Consider the following 22,580-nt stretch of genomic DNA (forward strand, 5'->3'; position numbering starts at 1 on the left):
GGAAATCGATGGGATGACCTCAAAAAGCTCTTTAGGTTCTTAACACTGATTCTATGTGGTTTGCAGGCTGATGGCATGGATATCCAGGTAATCATTTCTCTATAGAAGTTTTCCAAACCCTGAGGTATGCCACCTCATTAGCCCTCATAACAATAACAACAAAAACAATAATATTTACATAGTACCTCAATGTTTGCAAAACACTATAATATTCTCTTATTTTTATGCCAGAAACAACCCTGGGAGGTTGGAGCTATTGTCTTCATTTTTCATATGGGGAAACTGAGGCAGGAACTGAAGTGACTTGCCCAAGGTCACATAGTGAGAAAGTGTGTATGGCTAGTTTTAATTCAGGTCTTTCTGACTTTGGCCCCTTACTCTATCTACTGAACCCTGCAGAACTTGAAGAAATGACCAAAATGATTAGATGTTTTCAAGTATAACTTCTATGTAAATATGCCTGGCAACTTTAAACACTACCTTCTATCTTAATATCAATTCTTTTTTTAACCCTTACTTTATGTCTTAGAATTGACTCTAAGCACTGGTTCCAAGGCAGAAGAAAGGTAAGAGCTAGGCAATTGGGGTTAAGTGACTTGTCCAGGATCACATAGCTAGGAAGTGTCTGAAGCCAGGTTTGAACCCAGGACTCCCTGCGTCTAGGTCTAACTCTCAATCCACTGAGCCACCTAGTTGCTCCCTTAGTATCAATTCTAAGACAAAAGAGCAGCAAGAACTAGACAGTTATGGTTAAGTGACTTACCCAGAATCACACAGCTGAGTTTCTGAGGTTAGATTTGAACTCAGGTCTTCCAGACTCTAGGCTTGGCTCTCTATCCCCTATGCTTCCTAGCCACCCCTATTTACTAAGTTTTATGTCTGCCCATTTTTAAAAAAAAGCAAACCAAGTTCCAATCAAAGGCAACCAAAGTAACACTAACCACAATTCACTCCAACTTCTAGTGACTGCGGCACATTGATTTTTTCATACAGTACATACAAACAAGATCAAATTTGAATCAGTACACGTCAGATCTCAGTGTGGGTGTTATCTTCCCCCCTCTGTTGGCCCAGGCTCTGATGCAGATGATTTGTGTCATCTCTGCTTCTGGTCACATTTAAATATGAAATGTTCAAACTCAAATTTAAGCAGGATGCCTAGAAGTTAAAACTAACCCAATGTAGTTTCTTTCAAAAATGTTATTCATTTTGGTAAGGAAAACTAAGAAATTGGTTGGTCTCACCCACACTCAAAACTACAAATTTTAGAAAACTGAAAAAACTCAAGAAGGATCACAGATCATTTGATATTTTCAACAATTACAATTAAATTTAATTATCTTACATTTTATCATCTCTAATTTCATTAAGCAAAGTGGTGACCCTTTTTATTTTTAATTTAATCTTATATATTATATACTTAGTAACCACCACCACCAACAAAAATTTAACTAGGCAAATGCATAAAAATGATTTTGTGTAAGAAGTGGTGACCCTTCTTTTTTCTAATTCTATATTAAATATTTTTATTTTGATAACAAAATTTCCACATAAATTTTCTAAATCCCTATGATCCATATTATTTCCCTTATTCCCTCTCCCTCCCAGAGATAAGAAACAATACAATCATTATTATACATGTATTATCATGCAAAACATTTCTATTTTATTCAATTTTATAAGGCAATAATCTCATAGGACCAAAGCCCCAAAACACGGAAATAAACAAGTGATAAATCATTTTTCTTTCACATTTCTACCCCAATAGTTCTTTCTCTGGAGGCACATAGCATTCTTTGTCTTAAAAGCCTTAGAATTGTTCTGGGTTATTGTATTGCTGTTAATACCAATGTCTATCCCATTTGATCATTCCCCAAAATTTCAGTTACTGTGTATAATGATTTCCTGGTTCTGTTTATTTCACTCTGCATCAGTTCATGTGGGTCTTCCCAGCTCTTTCTGAAATCATCCTGTTCATTATTCCTTATAGTATAATAGTATTCAATCATCATCATATACCACAATTTAAATTTAGCCATTCCCTAATTGAGGGACATCCCTTTAATTTACAATTCTTTAGATGTGGTGACCCTTTTTGGTGAATTGCTAAACTCATAACCAGTGTGAGTAGGAAATTACACTTAAACCATTCTAAGAAAAGGCAAGAGAAGCTATTTAAACAGGGACACCATAGAAACACAAAAGAAAAAGATACTGATGTGGTTTGCCATTTCCTTCTCCAGCTCTTTTGACAGATGAGGAAACTGAGGCAAGCTAGGTTAAATGACTTAAAATAAGACCCACTATATTATCACTGGGATACACAAATCTACCACATTTGGAGAGGAAAGACTTCTTTCTTCATTTGCTTTGCTTGAATACTTTACCAGTAAATAGCATGAATCCTAGTCCATTGGAAGAATGTTTTGAAAGTGCCCATGCTCAAGAGATTGGCAAGACAATTTTTCAGTGAAAATTAGATTCTTTAATAAGCACAAACAACATTTTAAGAACTCTACCTGTGACATCAAAAGGATTATTTGAATCATGTAAGGTTGCTTATGGAGAGGCTAAGTGTAAAAAGCCTGAAACAATAGGAAAATTATTAGTGCTACTTTTAACTACAGGTACAGTCAAATGGATGCTTGTCAAATGGCATCCAAAGCAACTTTGATTGGTTAGGAGGCAGGGCGGTGTGATGGAGAGATGCTGAAATGCAATGAGAAGAAATCAATTCAGATCTCATCTTTGACTCCAACTGTCTAGGAAATTGTAAGCAGGTACTCAAAATCTCTGATCCTTTGTTTTCTCATCTATACAATGAGGGGGTCACACTAAGAAACATTTGAAGTCCCTTCCAGCTCGAAGTTTACCATCATGGATTTTTGCACAATTTTAGTGGGCTTGTACTAATGATTTTTGAGACACTCAGTACAGTGTCACAGCAGATAGAATGCTGAGCCTGCAGTCAGAAAGACTCATCTTTCTGAGTTCAAATCTGGCCTCAGACACTTACTAGCCAAGTGACCCTGGACAAGTCACTTAACCCTGTTTGCCTCAGTTTCTTCACCTGTCAAATGAACTGGAGAAAGAAATGGCAAACACTTCAGTGTCTTTACAAAACAAAGACAAAAGGGATCATAAAGAGTCAAACACAACTGAAAAACAACTTAACTGTGGTAAAAAAAAAATTACTCCACTAAAGCTTTTTCATTATTTGAATTTGCCCTGCATGTTTTTTTCTGGGATGGGGGTCAGTTTTTATATTTTATGCAATCATAACTTTGAAATATGCAAATTTAATTATATACAACCTTGTCTCCAAGAACAGTGCTCTCTTTATCCCACCGAGTTTACTCCTAACCAATGAAAGTTGCTTTGAATGTGATTTGGCAAGCACCATTTTGATTAGTTGTTGTTGTTGTTCAGCAATGTCCAGCTCTTCATGACCCCATTTGGAGTTTTTGTAGAACAGATAATGGAACATTTGCCATTTGACAGATGAGGAAACTGAGACAAACAGGGTTAAGTAATTTGTCCAGGGTCACGTAGCTAGTAAGTGTCTGAGGTCAGATTCAGATTCAATTCTTCCTTACTCCAGACCCAGTACTCTATCCACTGCACCATCTGACCATATCAGTAATTAAAAGTAGCGCTAATGAATCCGGGGATTTATATACTAATCAAGACCTAGATGTCTGTTCATGCTAATTGGGACTTGCACGCACATGTCCAGAAACCTTTGAGAACAACGATGTGAGAAACAAAAATCATCCTATTTCAAATTTCAAGTGAATAAAGTTAACAGATGTAATTAAAGATGTTCGTTCAATTACATCTGTACAGTGTTATTGAAAGGAGGTTAGGGAAGATTTGTTACCAGGTGGGCCTGCCAATGGCAGTGCCATATGAAGAGAAATTTTAATTTATTTGATAGAATTTTAATGAAAACGATATGATGTGGGAGAACTGTTTTTGGACTGTGTTCTTATGGAGCTCAATAGATATCAGGACAAAATGTAGTTCTAGAAGCATTGGGAAAAAGTGGTCCCCGGTTATAGACAATCAGGAATTATCAATGAGAAGCTACATGCAGTTTTTCAAATCATTACAAGAGGAATCAACCATTTATTTTAAAAGACCATTAAAAGGAAAGCACTTTTCAAAACTCTATGATAATAGGAGGAAAGAGCTTAGGACATTTCTACATAATTGTGCCCATTCCCTGGTTTCCTCATGATAGAGTACTTGGAAGGATTTTTGAGCAAAGGAAAGGAGTTGCTATTTTTCATGGTGATAAATATAAAGATGGCAGTGAATTGGGGGCAGCTAAGTAGCTTAGTGGATAGAATCAGACTTAGATATGGGAGGTCTGGGGTTCAAGTCTGGCTTTAGACACTTCCTAGCCGTGTGACCCTGGGCAAATCACTCAGCCCAAGATTAAACAGGCAGTAGATGCCATATTTAATCTTCAAGGTTTTTGGTTCCCCCACCTCCCTCACTGATTTCAGGTACAAATGTTTATTTCCATTTAGGAGGAATTATCCCAATTTCCTGATGAGGAAGATAGCCAAAATGAGTTCAAGCAGTTCACTTGATCACATAGCCAATGAATAGCAAAAGTGGGGAAGGAAGGGGTTCATGGCCAGGGATATTCTGAGACTTCATAGGGTTTATTTTTTTATTGAAATTTTTATTTAATTAATTAATTTAGAATATTTTCCCATGTTTACATGATTCATGTTCTTTCCCTCCACTCCTTGCCCCCCTTCCCCTGTAGCCAACAGGCAATTCCACTGGGTTTTACATGTGTCATTGATCAAGACCTATTTCCATATTATTGATATTTGCATTAGGGTGATCATTTAGAGTCTACATCCCCAATCATATCCCCATTGACCCATGTGATCAAGCAGTTGTTTTTCTTCTGTGTTTCTACTCCCACAGTTCTTCCTCTGGGTATGGATTCATAGGGTTTAAATCACAGCTAGGATCATAAATTTCAGGCTTAAGGACCTCAATGGTTACCTAATCCAAACATTTTACAGAGGAGGATCCTGAGGGCCAGAGGTTGGCTGCCTCTGCTGCCTAAGGTCACAGAATTCATAACTGACTGAACCAGTATTCCAACTGAGGTTCTCCAACTTCCAATCTAGAACACCTTCTCCATCCCATTGTCTGGTTTTCTGGTTGCTATCTGCCTTGATCTCTGTCTCTTTCTCTCTTCATTTCTTAGGGTTTATACTATAAATTTGTTTTGAGAGTGTTTTGGGGGGGGGAATGGAGGGACTTTGTTGCTGCACTCTAGACCAGGAATTTCCTGGGTCTAGAAAGCACCCAGGGCAGAGGCTTCCTACATGAAAGCAGCTCACCTACTCATCATTCATTTGCAGTGTTAGAGAGCTGGAGGAGTTATAAGAGATTGACTTATCCATGTCCTCCAAGCTAGTATGAGGCAGAGCAGAACTAGAACCCAGGTTTTCCTGACTCAAAGGCAGATTTTCCCTCCATTATATCATGCTGCTTTCTGGCTGCATTTGCTAAAAACAAAAACAAAAGCAAAAATCAACCATTGCCCAGCTTCCCACTAAGAAGCAACCAGTTCCTGTGATAAAATATCAGACAAGCCAGGCAGATACACCCCAGCTGGCAGCCCTTACTGCAACACCAGAGGGGAGGAGGCAGGCTTGCTGACAGATTCTATGGCTCTGCACCAGAGTTAACTATATGGCTAATTTATTTTAAAGAAAAAAAAACATTTAAAAGCATGAGTTGTACTACATAGCCAGAGGCCTGAGTCTTTTATAGTTATGTGCGATTTTGCTGCAGAAATTACCATACTGTTGAAAAATACCTTCTCCCGGGCCATACCTAAGTTTCCTGGCCATTATGCCACACCTAACTAGGGGCTGCATCTACCCATCAGCTCTCAGAATGTCAGAGAAGGAGGCTTGACGAGGCCCCTGAGATATCCTGTTGGAGTGAGAAAAAGTACTAGCTTCGGAGGACCTCGGTTCAACTCCTGGCAGTTTCTTAAACCTTGTGCAGCGGTATGTTTATAAATGTTTAGCAGCCAGCTCCCTTAAGAAAAATTGGATGCATTAAATATTTTCAAGCTTAATCTGCATCATCAGCATTTTCTCCATCACTTTCTTTCTTTTTTTAAACCTTTACCTTAAGTCTTACAATTGATACTAAAGGCAGAAGAGTGGTATGGGCTAGGAAATTAGAATTAGGTGACTTACCCAGAATCATACATCTAGGAAGTAAGTGTCTGAAGCCAGATTGGAACCTAGGACCACTAAGTCTTCAGGTCTGGCTTGCTATGCACTTTGCTACTAAGCTGCCCCCTCCATCATTTTTTAAAATCAATACTAAAGACAGAAGAGCAGTAAGGGCTAGGCAATTGGGGTTCAGCCAAGCTGTCCCTCTCCATTACTTTCTAAAGTCTAGATGATCAATAAAATAATCAATCAATAAATAAATAATAAAATAATCGCTAAAATAACATCAAGACCAGATCTGTAACATTAGTGGATTTCTGAGATGGAAATGTTCACACAGAAAATTTAACAATCTTTAGAATTTTACTTCTGCTCCTTTGTGACCTTGGACAAGTCACTTAATATGGATTAAACCTGACCTATGCATATCCCTGAGCCTCATTTTTTCATCTGTCAAATAAGAGGATTGGATGATATGGCATCCCATATCTCTTCCAACTCTAGATAACTTATGGAGCCTGTATCTTTCAGAGCAAGGCATCAATGATTCTTAGCAAGGCAAAGTGAAATTCAAGTGAAATTCAAAGCCTGGAATTCTGATGATGCTTGGAGTAGATCATATAGAGCTAAGGACGCTTCCAGTTGGAGCATTTTCTCTTTTGTAGAGTCTCTTCTCTGGTTGCCTAGAGGTTTCATAATGATTTGATTGGGCATATTCTGTTGCACCTAATGGAAGCAAAGCGCCCTGAAGGCAGGTCATGTATCATCTTGTCTTTGTATTTCCAGGCAGGGTGCTGAACACATAGCTGACACTTCTTAATTGCTTGTTGATTGGTTAATTATTGGGTTGCATGGTGACTGATTGTCAACAAACTCTCTTCAGAATTTAGTTTCTGCCTGGACAAGTGAGAAGCACATTGCTGGAGAAACCATAGATACACAGCCATGGGAGATTTTTTACAGGTGTACCTCACTCTGAAGAATATGTGTATCCCTGAAAGATAGCAGAGAAATATCATTTGGGATCCTATTGACTCACCTTGAAATTCAAGCTTACAAACCTGATGAGATTGATGAGGGAGAGAGGGATATATATATATTTAAACCTTTACCTTCTGTCTTAGATGGGGTTAAGTGACTTGCCCAGGGCCACACAGCTAAGAAGTGTCTGAGGCCAGATTTGAACCTAGGACCTCCCATCTCTCAGCCTTACTCTCAATCCACTGAGCCACCTAGCTGCCCATAGAGGGATATGTTATTACAAATAAACTCTATATAATGTTCTTTGAAAATGGAAAATTACTAATGCTAGAAAGTTCTTATCTAGCCACAGCTACTTCCTAGCTGTGTGGCCCTGGGCAAGTCGCTTAACCTCTACTGTCTAGATCTTACTGCTCTTCTTCCTTGGAACCAATATATAGTGTTGATTCTAAGATGGAAGGTAAGGGTTTATAAAAAATGAAAAAGGTGCCAGATTCTAATTCATATGCTATTTGTCCATGGTTAGGTCTTGAGAATCCTTTTAGATGGTAAGCTCCTTGAAGGTAGGGACTGAGAGTCTGTTTATCTTTGTATCTTCTTCCAGTTCCTAAAATAGAAAGAAGTGAAGGAATAAATAATGTCAATGGGAGTGGAACGAAGAGAATGGAACTTGAATTATAAATGCTCAGTCCTTCTTCAATTTTTGAACAATCAAAACAGTGCTAGATTTGAAATCTGAGGAATTAGGTTTGAATCCTGGATGTACTACTTAGTACAAATATTACCTCAACCTCAAATAATTGTAGATTCATGATTTTAGAAGGTAGATGCCATCAAGTCCAATCCCTTCATTTTAAAATCGAGTATACTGAGGTTTATTGACTTAAAGTCTAACATAACACATCTAGTAAGAGTTTGAGGCAGGATCCAAACCCAGAACTTCTAATGTCATGTCCAGAGTTCCCCTTCTGCCTCAAAGCAAATAAATCACTAATCTCTTTGGATACAATTTTCTTCTCTAAAGTAAATGACTTTTAAAAATTTTTTCTTCATTTAAAAAATTATTTAATTAAGAAAAATTTTATATGGTTACATGTTTCATGTTCTTTCCCTCCTCTCCTCTTAAATGACTTTTAAACATTCTAAGAGTCCTAAATCTAAAGTCTTCTGATTTTTCAATTTACTTTTAGTAAAATTAAAAACTTTAGTTTTTACATCGTCTTCATTTCCAAATATGTCTCTCTCCTCTCCCTTTCCCCAGAGAGCAAACCTCTGAGACAAAGAACTAGAAAGAGAAAGGGGAAGCTAGGGGCTCAGGGGATAGAGAGCCAGGTCCTGGGTTCAAATATGACCTCAGATACTTCCCAGTTGGGTGACCTTGGGCAAGTCACTTAACATCAATTGCCTACCCTTTATCACTTTTCTGCTTTAGAATCCAAATTTAGGATTAATTCTAAGACAGAAGGTAAGGGCTTTTTTTAATGAAAGAAATTCAATATATGAAATGTTCTACACTCATAGTCATCCACCTTTGAGAGAGTTGGGATGGAAGAAGATATATTTTCTCCTCTCTTCCTTAGGGCTAAGTTTGATCATCACAATCAGTTTCTATTTGGTTTTGCACTTATAAGTGTTTCTCTCCACTTATATTGTTACATTCATAGTTACATCGTTTTCCAGATTCTACTTACTTCACTTTGCATCTGTTTATATGTCTCCCCATACTTCCCTGTATTCTTTATAGTCTTTGTTTCATAGTGTGAATTCCTCTATTATCTGAAGTGACAGTCACCTTCATCCAGCAGTGCGCAGGTAAATGTTTAACAATTAATCTCCCTGGAAGGAAAAATGTATATATGACACTTTAAAGCTTAATCTGTATTATTAACATTTTCTCCATCACTCTCTTAATTCTAGATATTTGACAAAATGAGAAACCAAACTTTCATTTGTAATGTTTGACCATTTCTGGAGTATAAATCTTTGTACTGAAATTTTAACAATCAGATCTTCTGAGGCAATTCCAAGTTGCCTCCAGCACACCCCTGCCTGCGTCTCTATATGGATGTTGGAAAGCATATTTTCATTTTATGAGCTCTTGAACAGGTTTTTCCTTAATTTTGTGACTTTGGGCCCATTTAGTCTCCCTTTCCGTAAATCAGAATAATGAGTAGAAATACAGAAATGCACGAGGGTTTAGAAATGGGAGGCAGTGTGATGGTTTTGAGAGGGGGGAAAGACAGACAGACAAAGATAGAGAGGGAGAGCGAGGCAGAGACAGAGACAGAACGAGAACACATTGATTCAGGTGGCAGGAGATCCTGGGTCTACCATATATCCCATATGAGCTTTGGCAAACCCCAGCTCATTCTTGGACTTCATTCTCAGTTGTAAAATGAAGGTGTAAGTTCAGATGCTGTCCAAGGTCCTTATAGCTCGAACATTCCATAAACCAGAGTATAATCAAATAAGGTGATATTTCTATAGTGCACTAAAGTGCTTTCTTCATAGCAGCTGGACATGGACAAAGAAGAGATTATTATCTTTTCACATGTAAAGAGAAAGCTTCAGAGAGGTTAAGTTACTAACTCAAAGGCACAAAGTTTCATATTCCCAGTTGGGTACCATATGCTAGATAGGTTACTGATAAGTAGGAGGACATCTAAAGGAGTAACCCATGTTGGTGAAGGACCACAAGAATAGGCTGTTTCAGGGTCAATTGATGTACCTGTAAATGTATAGCCTGAAGAGAAGAAAACTTGGTAGGAAAGGAAGAATAATGGTATTTCAAGTATTCGAAAGGCTGTCCTATGAAAGAAGAATTAGACTTGCCCAAGGTTGAACAGCTGACAAGTTTCTAAGGCAAACTTTGAACACATGTTTTCCAAAACTACAAATTCTATGCTCTATCTTCTATTTCACTTACCCTGTAGATTTATGATTAGGAAGACATAGGTCCAACCCTCACCTCAAACATATTTTAGCTATGTGACTCTGAGCAATGAAACAACAAGAATTTAGCAATTCACTTCATTTTCCTTAGCCTAAGATGGCAGTGTGAAAAAAAAAAGAATTTTAAGTCAGAAGACCTGGGCTCAATTCCCAGAACTGCCATTTATTACTTGTATGACTTCACACAAGTCACTTACTCTCTCTGGTCCTGTTTCCTCATCTGTAAAATAAAGATATTGGATTAGATGACCTCTGAGATCCTTTCCAGGATCTTTTCTAGATTTAATGATCCTATGATGTGATATTACAGCTTCTGCTCAAAGACCTCAAGTGAAAGGGAATCCAATACTTCTCTGGGTCTGAGTTTCCTTATCTGTAAAATAATGGGTTTGGAGTAGATAAACTTGGGATTCCCTATGGTTCTACTTCTATGAGTCTATGAACCTTGATCAAAGAAGAGAGACATGAAACTTTAGAAGATGAAAATAATGATAATATTAGTTGACATTACCATAGCAATTTAATGTTTACAAAATACTTCCTATAGATTATGTCCTTTGTTTGAGCTTTACAGCACCCCTATGAGGTATGTATGCCCCAGTACTCCAATGGCTTTGCATTCCTTTAGATGAGGGTAGCTCTCCCACATACAACACTCCTTTAATGCTGAAAGAAACCCATCCCATGAAATAAGTACTGCCAGTGGTTTAAAGAGAGGGCATTTGAAGTTTGAAGATTAGTGCCATAGTTATGATATAGTTAAGTGTTACAAAGATAGTTTGAGGCCAGGATTTCCTCATTGCAGGTCCTGCACTTAATGTTAGGACTAGAATTCATGTCTACTGGATGATAGTGATGATGACAAGAGTAGCTGACTTATGGCTGACTAGTAGGAACTGTGAGATAGGCTGAAGAACAGGAGGGGAAATGTGAACCAAGAGACATACTAAGTGATGAAAGCAGAGAGGGAAAAATGCTTTTTTTAATTTAAAAAGATTTTTTTTTAATTCTGAACTTAACAAGTACCAAATGACTCTATGTACATTATAGAAGGAAAGAAGAGAGAAAAAAAGGAAGGGAAGAAAAAAAAGGAAAGAAAAGAAGGAAGGAAGGGAGGGAAGGAAGAAAGAACAGAGAGGGAAAAGTATCTTAGGATTTCATCCCAGAAGATATCTTAGTGATCATCTACTCCAACCCTCTTGTTTTATAGATAAGCAACCTAAAGCTCTAACATGATCCAGGTCCTATAACCCTAGATCCTTTATACTTCACCATATTGCCTTCAGGTGTGGTTCTATTCTTTTTAAGCATATAAAATAACTTAAGCAAGTGGCAAAGAGTTGCCAGAAAGAACACCTTTAAGGATCCTCTTTAATGATAAGTTTTGACATTCTTTCTGGCATAAGGCAGTTACATGGTATAATGAATATAGCATTGAGCCTGCAGTCAGAAAGACTAGATTCAAACCTAGCCTCAGGCATTTACTATCTGTGTGACCTTGGGCAAGTCACTTAACTGTTATCTGCCTCAGTTTCCACACTTATAAAATAGCACCTACCTCCCAAGATTCTTGTGGAGATCAGATGAAATATCCTATGTAAAGCACTCCTCAAAGTATAAAGCATTATGTAAATGTTAGCAGTTATTATTATCATTTCCCTATTCTAATAAAGCCTCTCAGTTCCTATCTTTATAGCATTAGTGGGCAAATCATGAAATTGCACTCTCCGAGCCTCAGTTTCCCCATCTGTAAAATGAGAGAGTCTGAATACAGACCCTAAATGTTTCTTCCAGCTCTGGATCTAGGATCCTATGACCCTGTTCCAACTTCAGCTGAAGTTTTACTCTTGAAGGCTGAAGCCCTTTGTGCTCCTGATGTCTTTGTCTCTCTCTCTTTGAAAGAGTCAGCAAAGGCTGTCAGAAGCAAATGAAAACATATCTCGTGCTCCGCTATTTTAGCAATTCAGTCAGGAAGGGGTACATTTGCATTAGGTAGTAATGGCAGAGGCAAAACACTGATCTATGGCAAAGGGCTTTTAAATGATCGAGTTGGTTATAATGTAATATTGTTAATGGAGTGAATGGGCATCTGGTTTGGGGGTTTTTATTCCACCTTATCATGCTGAGTGACAATAGTTGTACTCTACCAGATATTAGCAATGGATTATGGTCTGATTTTAACTGAAATTTACTCCTCAACAGGTCTGGTCCTTTCCCCTTGTATGATAAAAAGAATCATTCTAAGATGGGTAGTAGAAATAAAAATAAGGATAGAAATGGTCCATCAGAGGTCCTGTGTGAAACTCCCAAATCCTGGCCACGTGTATTTTGATTTAACTTCGTGCCAGATTTTTTTAAAAGTGGGGGTGGTAGGGAGAGCAGGTGGAACATTTTCAAGGTGATTTAATCTTGTAAGCGCCGCAGACACTCATAAATGTCAGAAGCAGATGTATGAAATTTATGAGGTGTAGAGAAATTTGGAGATATTACAATATTTACAAGACCATGTGAGGACAATACTTGAATGGCCACTTATGGTTCCATTAGAAGGGACTGAATAAACTTGAGTGGTTAAGCCTGATAAAAAACCCCATTTTCTTGTGTTGGGTTTGTATATTATATTTTCATTGTATTGTTCAGTCTTCTACATTTGATGTTTATACCACTGGTGTCTATAAAGGCGGAAAAGATGGGATAAAGAATCATCTTAAAAGTTTTCTTGACTGATTCAAGAGGGAGGTCAGAGTTTCTTGTATCCTGCTTATTAAAGAATTTACTGGGCAGCTGGGTGGCTCAGTAGAGAGCGAGCCAGTCCTGGAGTCAGGAGGTCCTGGCTTCAAATCTAACCTCAGACATTTCGTAGATGTATGACCCTGGGCAAATGATTTAACCCTTAACTTAAGCCTAGCCATTACTGTTCTTCTGCCTTGGAACCAATACTTAGTATGGATTCTAATAGAGAATATAAGGATTTTTAAAAAAGAAAAAGAATTTATTTCAGACCTATAATTAAGGGGGGGGGTTGTCCCAGGAGATGAAGAATAGATGACATTCCAGGGAAATACTCCCTCGTGGCAGTGATCTTCTTGCCCTTCCTTCCCTCTTTGAACCTACATCCTTAACCTGACTGGCTTAATACTCATTAGGGTCCTATCACTTTGGTATACCAGGCCTTGCTACTTCCCTTTCTAGCCACCTCCTAGGGATTGGTGGTTATGGATTATTCATTGACTGGACTACAGAGGCTCAGACCAGATTCTCTTGGGAATGGGCTTGCCTCTTTCCCATCTGACTGTCCCCAACTGCAGTGGGCTGTCTCCTCACCCAGCCCCATTCAACTGCACTTGACTTTGGTGTCTGGCTTCCTAGTTATGAGATTGACTTGTTCTTTGACTCTCTACACCAGACACGTGGGATATAGAGATAGAAGAGGACACAGTTCCTGCCTTCATGCCACTTACACTCAAATATTGGGGGTGAAATGTGCAAAAATAATAATAATCAGCACACAGTTAAAATTCAGAAAGTGGATAGAAGAGGTCAGACAGAGATGTAAGGGACATGATGATGATGATGATGATGATGATGATGATGATGATGATGATGATGATGATGATGAATAGCTAATGATAATTCTAATTTGTTTGCAAATGACTTGACAAATGTTAAATCATTTGATCTGATTTCCAGGGGATCACCCCAAATCAGAGCAGGTAGACAATCTGAGGGGAAGAAGAGTGAGGAAGTTAGAAGGAAGCATCTTGAAGGAAGTATTTTCAGCAGGTAGAGATATATGGAGAATCCATTCTAATCATAAAAGATGACAAAAACAACAAGAATCAAAGTTAATATTTGTATGGGCATCTGAAGGTCTGTAAAATACCACAAACATCTTATATGATTTCCTACACCAACCCGGTGAGTAAGGCATAATTGCTTTCTCATTTTACAGATGAGGAAACTGAGACTTACCTGACTTGCTCAGGGTTGCAATGTCTGGGCAATATTCAAACTCTTCTATCAATTCCAATCACATCTATTCTGCACCTTTTAGCACTGGAGTTTCCTGGGGCACTGAGATGATGATGAATTTTCCAGGGTCAAAAAAGCCAGCCTGTGTCAGAATTAGATTTGAACCCAAGATCTTCCTGATTCAGAAGCCAATTCTCTGACAGTGATGCCAATATATTTGTATTTTTATTTACATATGCATGCATATAACATATTATATAAAATATCATATGTTTATTAAATACATTTCTATATTTATGTGTGGCATGTTTTCTAACATATATGAAATCTAGAAATACATTTACACATTAATTTACAAAAATCCCCCAAAGCATTTATTAAATTTTTGCCAGGCTAAGGGCTGGGAATACTAAGGCAAAAGTGGAAAGGTAACAGGGGAAGGGAATAAGCAATTAGCACCTACTATGTGCCAAACACTGCTAACTAAGCACATTACACATGTTATCCCATTTAATTCTCACAACACTTTGCTTGAGGTAGGTGCTGTTATCCTTATTTTACAGTTGAGGGAACTGGGATAAATAAAGGTTAAACCACTTGCCTAGAGTCATTCAGCTAGTAACTTTCTTTTTAAACCCTCACCTTCCATCTTAGAATCAATACTGTGTATTGGTTCTAAAGCAGAAGAATTGTAAGGACTAGGCAATGGGGGTTGAGTGACTTGCCCAGGGTCACACAGTTAGGATCTGTCTGAGGGCAGATTTTAACCTAGAACCTCCTGTCTCTAGGCTTGGCTCTCAATCCACTGAGCTACCCAGCTGCCCCCAAACTAGTGTGTCTATCTAAGGCTAGATTTGGACTCCTGTCTTCCTAAGTCCAGACCCAGTGCATCACCCATTTGTCTCTAATGAAATAGTTCCTGCCCTTGAGGAGTTCACATTCTTTTTTTTTAATCCTTACTTTCTATCTCAGTAACATCTCAGAAGACAGAAAGGCAAAGGTTAGGCAAATGGGAGTTAAAGGACTTGCCCAGGGTCACACAGCTGGGAAGTGATTGAGGCCAGATTTGAATTCAGGGAGGTGAGAGGGCCAGATCTACTCTTTGGCAGCTTGACAGAGGATGAATGAATAATGGATTTAAAAAAGGCATAAGGATCAAAGAACCAAATAGAAAAGAGAGATGGTACCTGCTCTTAAGGAACTCACATTCGAAATGGGGAGAAAACACTGATGGGAGAATCCAACTGCAAATCAAGAGAAAGGTCCTCTAGAGAGGACCCTAAGGAAGGGTTCTGAGGGTACACTAGCAAAGCAGATGGTGATGCTTCTTTAGAGTATCAAATAAGATCCTATCCATTTCTAATTTTAAACCATTTAACATCAAGAACTTTAGTAACAAGATCTTTCCTTTTCCGGTCTTCAGTAGCTGTGACTACAGTCCCTATGGGAGAAGTTTTTAGGCAGCATCTCCTTGGGGATTTTTTTCCAAGATGGTACCTGTAGTCAATGGGATGGAGACAGTAGTGTTTCCAGAGCTTTAGTTCAGGGTTCTAGGATGTCTCTGCTAGTGTTTGAGAGGAGATGGTGGCCAAAGTGATGATGTTAGTTTTGGGTTACTTCTTGTATCTCCCACAGGGTGCTTTACTGCTTCAACTAGCCTGTCTTGCTTGCCTTGTGGGTGGCAATTGGTTGGCAGTTAATGAGAATAGCTCCTTCTTTTTTAAGCCCGTACCTTCCATCTGAGAATCAATAATGTGTATTGGTTTCAAGGCAGAAGAACAATAAGGGATAAGCAATGGGGGTTAAGTGAAATCAACTCTAAGAAAGAAGGGCAAGGGCTAGACAGTCAGGGTTAAGTGACATGCCCAAGGTCACACATCTCAGAGGTATCTGAGGCCAGATTAGAATTTAGGACCTTCCCATCTCTAGACTTGACTCTCAATCCACTGGCCCACCTACCTGTCCCCGACTTACTCCTTAACTAGATTCACCGTTATAGAGGATGCTTGTGAGGGCTGGGTTGAAAGCAGGACAGGTGTACTAGGGGTACTGCCACTCACGTGTCTCTTGTGCTTATCTAAGATGGATTGGCAAAGGGAGGCATGAGTTAGAAAGCCCAATAGCAGACCATTGTAACAATCTAGATCAGAGATGATGGAGTTTTGAGCTGTGGTGCTAATCATATAATAGGATTTATAGGGAATATTCAATCCTCCTGGGGTAAACAGAGTCATCTCAGCAGTCTACCCCAGATCTAGCCAACTTCAGGGCTCATCAGTTTGTTCCTCATTCTTTGGGTACCCTATGGAGCCCATTCTAACCAGATGACAAAGAAAAGGGAAGGCAGCAGGGCTGGGAAATGGAGGCAAGCAAAAACCCACCAAGGCAAACTCAGAGAAGAAACCCTCAAATTAAAGGAGCGAGGGCAGATTGAGAAAGCCCCTCACTTCCCAGGGAACTGATCATCCCAACAGCTCCTGGTCTGTTTCCCTCACAGAGAGGGTTCTAAGTATTTATGAGGCAATGCCCATGGAACACTTCCATCTCCTTGGAAGTGAGATGCTCTGTGGCTAGGAGTGCAAAGGTATTAAAATATATCTAGCCTAGCAGGAGGATCACTCCCCCCCACTCCCACCACCCCCATAAGAGCTGTGCTATGGCCAGAAGCATTTTTATGACCTTGGAAGGTTTCATTAGAGGCTTAGATTCCTAAAAAACTCATCTACCATTTGGACCCTGAGAGTTCTTGATTTGAAATATAAATCAAACCTTTGTGTTCAGTTTATACCCAACTGAATATTTTTCTATGGAAGAAACCAGGCTGTCCTGCATGTTTCCAGAGCTGGATATGGAGGGGTGAATATGATTTAGTGGTAATTATTAATGATAATAATAATGCTAATAATAACTAGCATAGTTATAATGCTTCAAGGCTTGCAAAAGGAATTAGAGATATTCACACATACATCACATTTTAACTCAATACCATTTATCCTTAGAAGAACCTACATGCTATTCTTATCTACCTATTATAGTTGAAGGAACTGAGGCTGGAAGACGTTAAATGACTTGCCCAGGGTCACACAACTGGTGAGAGTCTGAGGTGGGATTAGAGCTCTAGTCTTCCAGGCTCCACCTTTCTTCTAAGAACTCATCTCTGCCTCCTGGCTTCTTTGATGTCCTTCAAGTCTTAGCTAACATCCCATTTTCTGCAAGAAGTCTTTCCTAGCCCCATTAGCCATAGCTCCATCCCTCTTAGCTTATCTCCAATTTATCTTGTCTATGTCTTGTTTGTATAGCAGTGTTTGCACTTGTTCTCCTCCATTAGACTGTGATTTCCTTGAAAGCAAGGACTGTTTTTTTGCCTTTCCTTGTACTCCAACATTTGGCACAGTGCCTAGTACAGAGCAGGCACTTAATAAATACTTTTAAGAAAACTTACTTTTTTCTGTCTTTGTAACAACTCAAAGAGAAGGGCAGGGTCTAGGCAAATGGGGTTAAGTGACTTGCCCAGGGTCACACAGCTAGTCAATATCTGAGATCACATTTAAATAAAGGATCTATCATCTCCAAGCCTGACACTCTATCCACTGTGTCACTTAGGTGTCCCGTAATAAATGCTTCTTGAATTTGTCCAGAGCTTTGGGGACTGATATAATGGCAAGAAGTCACTGATGTAATTTTTTCTTAATCTCCAATAGGACATAGATTCAAAGGCAATGTGGAGGAGGGGAAAGCACTGGAGTTAGAGAACCTGGTTCAAATCCTGTCTCTGCCACTTACTGTTTTTATTACCTTGAAAAAATACCTCTTTGAGACTTGGGCTTTTCAATAACAACAACAACAAAAATAATAGTAATAGCAATATTCTCCCTCTCCCATTTTTTTTCTCTCCAGCTCCCCTTCCCTCTTATATAGTGTTTTAAGGTTTGTAAAAATGCTTCAAAATACTATCTTATTTGATCCTTTCAACAACCCTGGGAGATAGATGCCATTCTTATCCCCTTTTTATAGATGATAAAACTGAGACAGAAAGGGATAAAGTGACTTATCTATGGTCACTTAGCTAGGAAATATATGAGGTCAAATCTGAACTCGGGACTTTCTGACTCTTGATCCAGAATTCTTACTGACTACTTAGCTGCCTATAAAAGAGGGAGTTAAATTAGGTGATTTTGAAGGACTCTTCCAGCTTTAACACTAGGAACCTCTAAAAGGGACCAGAACTTTGTATCAGAGAACCTAGACTTGAATCTAATTAGTCTTATTACTGTAAATGTCTTTCCTTCTCCATTCTTCAGTTTTTTTCTCACTTACACAAAATAGAAATAATGATCTTCTAATGATCTCCTTTAGTAGGTTGTGATAAGGAAGGGGCTTTGAAACCTAGAGGGATATAGAGGCAGCTAGGCACCAAAGTGGAGTTGAGAGGATCTGGGTTCAAATCTGGCATTGGATACCTCTTAGCTCTCTGACTCTGGGCAAGTCACATAGCCCTCATTGTCTAGTATTTGCCCTTTTTTCTTAGAGTTGTTACTAAAACAGACTGTGAGGGTCTAAAGCACAATAAAACTATGAGCTATTGAAGAGAGGCAACATGGTAAGGTGGATACAAGCTCATCCTTGAAGTCAAGAAGACTTGGGTTCAACTCCTATCTCTGATATATACTGGTTGTGTGACTCTGGGCAATCTACTTACTGTCTCAGTGTCTCTAGGCTATCTAAGATACCTAAAACTGTGTCATACATGAGCTGACCATCTGCATCAGACAATTTCCATATGGGGGTTGCACAATCAATAAACATCATATGTGTATGTGTGTGTTTCATATCAAGTTTTAGTTCTATTCAGCTTCAAGGGTTTTGCTGCTCATCAGTCATGTCCAATTCTTCATAACCCTATTTGGGGATTTCTTGGCAAAGATAACTAGAGTGGTTGGCCATTTTCTTCTCTAGCTCATTTGACAGAGAAAGAAACTGAGGCAAACAGGGTGAAGTGACTTGCTTAGGGCCACACAGCTAGGCTAGATTTGAACTCAGGACTGACTCCAGACCCAAAACCCTGTACACATGGCACCACTCAGTGTATCATATGAACATTTTAGTTCTTTTCAACCTCAAGGTTTCCTCATTTAGGGCTCAGTAGGGAATATCTATGGTTGCCTGACTAAGCCTCCTCTCTTCTTTTTCAGTGACTAGTCTTAAAGCTCATGAATCACTCTACCTCCCTGTTAGGAGTAGCACATGGCCTTAACATAAAGCTGTTCCAGTTGTCAGAAAGTTTGCCTTTAGGCCCTCAAGCTCAATGACTTTGATTTCTGCAACATCTGTATAGTCTCTTTGGTCTAAGGAAGCCAGATTTCATTCCGTCACTTAGCATCTGTAAGAGTTCAACCACATCAAAAGCTCTGTTTCACCCTTCTTGCAGCAAGCGAGTTTTGTTGGTTTATTTTTATTTCTTTGATTTTGGAAAATGCATTCTTATAAAGTAGTAAGGCTTTGGGCTAATAAGTTCAAAATGCAAACATTAAAATATATAAAGTATAAAATAGCAATTTTAACACAGCATGGTTTTTCAAAAAAAATCAGTAGAAATGTAATTATATCTTGGAAGCAATATTTTTCCCCATAGGAATGCAGGTCTAATTTTTAAAATAGTAGCTAATCAGCCAACTAATCAACAAGCGCTCCTTAATTGCCCTCTATAGGGTAGGCCTTGTGCTAGGCACTGAAGATGCAGATGCAAAGAATAAAACAATCCAGAATCTCAAAGAACTTACATTCCTTTTTTCTATTTTAAATTTCTTTATTTTGAAGTTAATGAACACAAACATATACACACACCGAGGAACACTTTGAATAAAAAAAAAAACAAAAGAGAGAAAATGTGAAATTACAAATCTTAATTACATACAACAGTTTCTTTAAAGTATATAATGAATTCAACACATGACTTTCAAAGCTGTCCTGCTTGTCTGTGTTTCCTTCTGAACATCCTTCTGTTCTCTTCTGTGCATTTTCCCAAGACATCATAGACTTTCCTTTCTTTTCATCTTTTTTTTTTGGTGACACACCATCATTAATTCCGTTCTCTACATCTCACCCTTAAATTCCACCCCTCAATTGAAAAAGAAAAAAAGGAAAAACACAGTCCTTGTTTTAAAAATGTATAGTTAAACAAAACAATCTATACTTTTCCATAGCTAAAGATGTAGGTCTCATTCTATACCTTGGGTCCATTGTCTCTCTGTCAGGAAATAGGTAGCAGTCTTCAAAAGAGGTTCTCTGGAATTGTGGTTGATTATTTTGTTGATCAAAGTTCTGAAGTTTCTTGATGTTATTTATCTTTACAATCTTGTTCTTATATAAATTGTCCTGGTTCTGCTCACTTCACTTGGTATAACGTCATATAAGTCTTCCCAGGTTTCTTTGAACAATATTTGCTATTGTTCATTCATTTCAGTCATATCAGATCCTTCTTGACCCCATTTGGGACTTTCTTGGCTAAGATACTAGAGTGTTTGCCATTTCCTTCTCCAGCTTCTTTGACAGATGAGGAAACTGAGGCAAACAGGGTGAATTAACTTTTCTAGGGTCACACAGCTAGTAAGTATCTGAGGCCAGATTTAAACTCAAGAAGAGAATTCTTCCTGACTCCAGACCTGGCATTCTATCCACTGTGTCACCTATCTGCCCCAAATGATCCCATTCCTCATTTCTTGTAGCCCAGTACTATTCCATTACATGTATATACTGTGGTTAATTCAGCCATTCTCCAATTCATGGGTACTTCCTTTGTTTCCAATTCTCTCCTACAACACAAAAACCTCCTATAAATATTTTTGTACACATGGATCCTTTTTTCTTTCTTTGATCTCTTTTGGACATAAGCCTAGTAGGAATAACTGGGTCAAAAGATATATACAATCTAGTGACATCTTTGGCCTAATTCCAGATTGTGTTCTAGGACCACTTCATAGCTTCCCCAGCAATGCACCAATGTGCCCAAAGGAGCTTTGTTTTAAAAACGATAATAAAAGTACATTTGTAACTCTATACAGAATACATAAAAAATACAAAGTAGCTAGTGGGGAGAACATTAGCAGTTGTGGGGACTCAAGAAAGGTTCACATAGTATAGGGATTCTGAACATGGCCTTCTTCAGCATTTCAGTGAAACTTGCAGACTCCTTCTCAAAATGTTCTTAAGTACATAAAATAAAATGCATAGGATTTTGAGTGCAGCTAGGTGACTCAGTATATAAGAGAGCCAAGCTGGAAGACAAGAGGTCCTGGATTCAAATCCTGCTTTAGACACTTCCTAGCTGTGTGACCCTGGGCAAGTTACTTAACCCCTCATGCCTAACCCTTCCCACTCTTCTGCCTTAGAGCCAATATGGAGTATTGAATTTAAAACAGAAAGTAAAGGTTCAAAAATATATAGTGTAAAAAACAAACCAGGCTATCCTTTTTTTAAAAAAAATTGAGAGTCTTTTGTCCCTTTGTGGTTGCCAACTGTAACATTTAAAATTCAACTGTTATAATTAAATTTTAGGGGGGAAACTGAGGCAGGTAGAAATTAGTTTCTCTCTAGAAATATTATATTTTTAGAGGTTTATTTAAGATAAGGAAATTTAGGAAAATACAAGTAAGAAAGGCACATGCTAGGCCCAGAGAGCCTATTCACGACCACTCACATCTTGCCTGCTAGTTGGAGAGCCTCATGTGTTCCGAAGCGGAAGTAGGGAAGAGAGGTCCAGTAGCCTTTACAGCGAGGTTAAATAGAAATTCTTGACCTCCCCCAGGTAGAAATCTCAGTGAGATTAGAGGGCATTCTGGGAGCTAGCAAGGACTCCTGGGGATTGGAGTCCTGGATTCAAATCTCCATTTTTATAATAGGATTACAAAAGAAATAAAAAAGTTGACACAAATAAAGATATCTTTTTTTTAATCCAAATTCACAAACCCCCTGAATCTATCAGATTAAAACCCCTGCTGTAGAAAGTGGTACTTGTGTTGCATCTTGAAGGAAAAGGGGAATTCTATGAGTCAGAGGTGAGAAAAGAGACAGTTCTCATCATGAGGAAATAGCCAAGGCAAAGGCACGAAGGCAAAATGGGACATCATGTGTGAAGATAAGAGAGAAGGATCTGGCTATGTTATGGGAAATAATGTATAATCTGGCTGGAAAGAGAAGTCTGGCCAGACTAAAAAAGGCCTGAAAAGTCGAACAGAGATGTTTATAGTTTAGTCCACGAGCAGTAGGGAGCCACTGGAGTTTTCTGAAGTTAAGAGAAGACTTTAATCAGATCTGTGCCTAGGGAAAATCACGTTGACTGCCATGTAAAGAATGGGCTGTGGGGAGACCAGTTAGGAGCTATTGCGTTAATTTTGGAGAGGTGGCGAGGGACCAAACTAATGTAGAGCTAGGTGAGGGGGCAGAAAGGATCAT

At 38.6% G+C, this 22,580-nt stretch overlaps 1 protein-coding gene and 1 long non-coding RNA gene across 2 annotated transcripts in view; one reads left to right on the forward strand and one right to left on the reverse strand.

Moving 5' to 3' along the window:
* ASIC2 (acid sensing ion channel subunit 2) overlaps positions 1-22,580 on the forward strand; it is a 396,698-nt gene that overhangs the window by 113,194 nt on the left and 260,924 nt on the right. The gene's annotated exons all lie outside the window — the stretch shown is intronic.
* Positions 7,672-14,266, reverse strand: LOC103095035 (uncharacterized). The gene is made up of 3 exons (XR_463449.2): positions 14,130-14,266; positions 8,897-9,041; positions 7,672-7,812 (listed from the first exon to the last, which is right to left on the reverse strand). It is a non-coding gene; the product is annotated as an uncharacterized LOC103095035 (long non-coding RNA).

This window comes from Monodelphis domestica, chromosome 2 (assembly GCF_027887165.1).
Source record: "Monodelphis domestica isolate mMonDom1 chromosome 2, mMonDom1.pri, whole genome shotgun sequence".
NCBI lineage: Eukaryota > Metazoa > Chordata > Mammalia > Didelphimorphia > Didelphidae > Monodelphis > Monodelphis domestica.